The sequence below is a fragment of the Pseudochaenichthys georgianus genome, chromosome 3 (genome assembly GCF_902827115.2).
Source record: "Pseudochaenichthys georgianus chromosome 3, fPseGeo1.2, whole genome shotgun sequence".
NCBI classification, from domain to species: Eukaryota; Metazoa; Chordata; class Actinopteri; order Perciformes; family Channichthyidae; genus Pseudochaenichthys; species Pseudochaenichthys georgianus.
Genome location: NC_047505.1, coordinates 1,140,593 through 1,144,889, shown reverse-complemented (window position 1 = coordinate 1,144,889; position 4,297 = coordinate 1,140,593). Strand labels below are relative to the sequence as shown.

Genomic DNA, 4,297 nt, shown 5'->3' with positions numbered 1-4,297 from the left:
TTTTCTAACTCTATTATACTAGTCAGTTCTATAAGAATGCAATCCAAAATTAACACATGCATATTTAAAATAAACATGTTATGACATCAGTTGTGTGGAGCATCAGTAAAGGGCTATAGGAACACAAGATCCAGATATTATTATAATAAGATATTATTCCAGGGGTTCAAAAGTGACCACCTGAGGTATCACCAGGTGATGAGTTTCCAGAAGGGTTAAAAGTGAATGTATTCAGACCAACTTATTCCTTGCACTTTCCAAAGAGCTTTTGTAAAATCTAACATTAAATTCAAGATTATGTGAGATTATAAATGCTATCATAAAGAGCTGTTAGCTGAAACTTACTTGGTCTGCTGTCCGTCGTATGACTTTAGAAAAAAGAAACGACCCTGTAGTGGATCTGTCGGAGCATTCTTCACATTCTGTACCTATGTAAATACAAAATGGTGATAGTTTGTCATTATTGTAAGTGAAATGGTTGAACACATGACTTGTTTAAGACATCCTTTGTTTTAATGTCATTTTATACAGGGAATTGTAGTGTCAGTGTAACACACCTTAGCTATGAATGAATGAATGGGTTTATTTTCGGGTCTGGCCATTTAAATCCCTCAGGGATCCCGTTTTCAGCATTATTATTATTATTACACTATTATATATTTACAATATACATATTTCTTATCTGTATTTTTCCATATGTATTGTTGTTATTTGTTGCTATATATTGTAGTACAATGCCCACATTCTCACATACTTAATTCTTATTTCCTATGTTTCTTTTAACTTTTCTATGTTTATATATTTATGTATTTATTGTAAAAGGGACCAACTGTAATGTAACCCAATAACATATTTCTGATTCTGGTTTGCAAGACAATTTTTCCACTTTCACAATTATATGTGTAACACACATGGTAAATATCCAACTCCATATAATTATTACAAAAAGGTTTTGTAATAATTCACATTCTATATTACACTGCATTATAAAGAGTTCTCACAGTCAGACTACACTTTTGAGAAGACACAATGTCTTTCAAAGAACATGGAGATAGATCATTTATGTGCATGTTTTTGTTTTAAAAAATATACAAATATTAAACCACCTTTCTCAACCCGTGTTGGTTTAATAAATGCATAGTTAAATTATAAAATGTTTAACAAATATATTTCTAATTCAGGTTAAATTAAAATTAAATTGATTCTCAAAACATACCTGTATGTTGAGGTTTTCTTTTGCCTCGTCTCTTTGAGCTCATGCTCCCATCCTTGTTGAAGTCTCCCAGAGTCAGAGTTTCAGGGTTTTTTGAGACAGCTACACCTGAGAGAGCAACGTTTTGTAGGGTAAGTGTCAAAAGTGTGTGCTGTATCATTGATTAAATGTAAATCTAGAGTTAGAAATTTAAAAGCAAAATATCTCAGTGGATTTTAACAACGTATTATTTAATATACCTAGGCAGACAGACAGTCATGTAGGAGATAAAGCCACATCCTAATGCACACTGTCAACTAACTAACACTGGCAAGACTTATGGTGAATAGTGGTGTCATTTCATTTCATTACATTTAATTTAGCTGACGCTTTTATCCAAAGCGACTTACAATGACCAACAATTACAGGGACATTCTCCCCAGTGCATGACATTAAGGATTTTGGGGGATGGCCCTGTGGGCCATCTAAGCCAATTTACAGATGGCCCTGAGCCCAATAAAGATTTCCCTGAAAAATACGGGTGCATGAAATGGCACGAAGGGTTTGGGGGGGCCTCCCCCTAGAACATTTAGATTTTTGCAGGTCTTAGATGCTGTCTGGTGCATTCTCTAGACTGAATTATAAATGAACCACCACAATATTATATTGTACAATTTCAATTTTATTCTTCATTTCACTTGTTTGTTTGTTCTTGTTTGTGTTTGCTCGCTTGCATGCCCTGCATAGCTTTAAGAAATACTTAAGTTGTTGGTCAAGACACTTTCCATCTGATGAAGGCAAATGGCTTCCCAGATGTAAAAAAGTAGAAAACATTACATTCAGTTAAGAGGTTGTGCTAGACTTTTTTGCTGCCCGTCATTTTGACGGACAGGATCGTAAAACTTCCGTCAAAATCCAGAATTACCCGTCGGCCTTTACACAACTCTGACGAGGGGGGGGACAGTTCACATGCGCCGTGTTATGCATGGCTGCTGCACCTCGCGGGAGTGTGCACAGCGTAAAGCCAAAACTCACAGAAATTTCAATGATTTGTACGGCACAGTTAGGTTTGGAAACGGTATGATTTCCTTTTTAGAGGGCATGCATAACACCGGAGCCTCGCTGCGGGGAAACTTTGGCGCTGTTCAGAGTTTGTTCTAATCCGTCAAAATGACGGACTGCTTTCAGATTTGTCCGTCATTGTTAAAAAAATCGGTCATAGACGGAAAATATTCGGTTAACGCGACTTCTGATTCAGTTATACGAGTCGACACGCAGCTCTGCATGATCACATGCAGCGGTGAGCGGGACAAAACACACACTTCAGGTTAGAATATCACACGTAGCTATTTTAATTACCTCTCAAACTACCTAAACTAGTTATAGATATGTTTAGCTTTACTGTCGGGTCACTCATTACTGGATCCCCGAGCTGCATGATACTGGCATAATAGATTGCCCGATCGGGCAACCAGCAGGTGAGGCTTCATTGCCCGAGCTAAATACTAGATGGCCCCGGGCCATCGGGCAGTCGTTAATGTCGAGTCATTTTTCTTGTGAAGTAACTAAGGGCTAAGTGCCTTACTCAAGGGCACACTAGTGGTGGGGTTCCAGGCGGGATTTGAACTCACAACCTTCCGATCTTCACCCCACTATCCATTAGACCACCACTACCCCTATTTCACTGCCTTTAATGTTCTGCGACAATCGAATCTTCATCAAGTCGAAAATCATTAGTCAGTGTCATATAAGACGGTAACATTACCCAAACATATGTGAGAAATCAGGAGAATTATTTTAAAAAACCTACATTTTTTTCCACCCTGCACCTTTGACCTCTTGCTCCCTGTGCCATGATCTGGCCTTGTGCCTCCCAAAGAGAGGCTTTCCTTGTCTTCTGTGACACCTGCACCATATGGGGCCCAGATTTGTAGAGCACAATTAGAGTACAGTTGAAGTGTCAACAATATAAATGCTGTGTCAGTCATAAAAGGAGCATACAGAAAGTCATCAACAATTAAGAAATATTGCTATTATAGTGGATTTTGAAAACTGCTTAAATACTGAAGCAAATGTGGAAGAAGATGCATTCCAAATATTAGTGCCCTGAATTTACATGAATCGCTACAAACCTTGTGCAGCTTCCTCCACAGAAGTTGATGCTGGCTCTCCCCCATTCACCACTTCCACATCATGGCTTTGAGATTCTACATATCAGAGCCACAAGAACAAATTGAATTTGACCATACATATTTTACGATAGTAAAATAATTACAATAATTACGTTTTGAAATCATTGTGTCAGTGCCAATATCACTAAGTACCTTGCTCTCCCTGTCCCTCTGCATTGGATCTGTAATCCCCCTCTTCGACCACATCAGTAGCCTCCACGACCAAATCAGTACCATCCACAGGACAGAAATCAAGCACCACAAATTCAGTTTCTGTTGGAGAGAAAACAATTCTCAAATTAAAGGTAAACACATGGTTGTGCATTACAATGTATTTAGACATGCTTCTGCCCCACATATGCTACTTGTGGAATAGTCATACGTAGTTGAATGCAAATCTAGATCACAATAATAATACTAGTAGAAGAAGGAGTGGTGGGCAAGACTCCTGTAAAGCGCACACAAATGCCAATTTATTCAAGGCTCAATATTACTGAATTAAGGGCATCATTGGTTAATAAGCAAATTACCTTTAATCTAAATGCTTGCTTCCAATACATGGAAACAATAGTCATGAAGTCAAATTTTCCCCATCACCTAAACTGTCCAACAAAACAGGTCAAGTTGAAAAATGTCAACACTTACCCAGATCTGTCCCACAATCTTCAATGGTTCCTTTTTGATTCTGAAACCTTCTGAAGTGCACTGCGGTATGAAAACATCAAAGAATATAATCTTTAAAAAAAATGTAAGCTCCAATATCAGATTTTAAATTACTTTCAAAGAAATCATCAATACAGTAAAAGATACTCACACTTTAATACTTTCGCATACACTGATTTGATATCTTCTTCCAAGCAGTCATCCAGCTTCATCTGTATGCTACTGAAGACATCTGCTGTGTAGCCATTCTTATTCTTTTTCCCCAAAAGCA

General features: G+C 37.7%; 1 long non-coding RNA gene across 1 annotated transcript; it reads right to left on the bottom strand.

The window, feature by feature from the left end:
* Nucleotides 1-3,020: 3,020 nt before the first annotated feature.
* Nucleotides 3,021-4,058, bottom strand: LOC117462072 (uncharacterized). The gene is made up of 4 exons (XR_004553794.2): nucleotides 4,009-4,058; nucleotides 3,517-3,636; nucleotides 3,325-3,399; nucleotides 3,021-3,098 (listed from the first exon to the last, which is right to left on the bottom strand). It is a non-coding gene; the product is annotated as an uncharacterized lncRNA (long non-coding RNA).
* Between the last annotated feature and the right edge of the window lie 239 nt (nucleotides 4,059-4,297).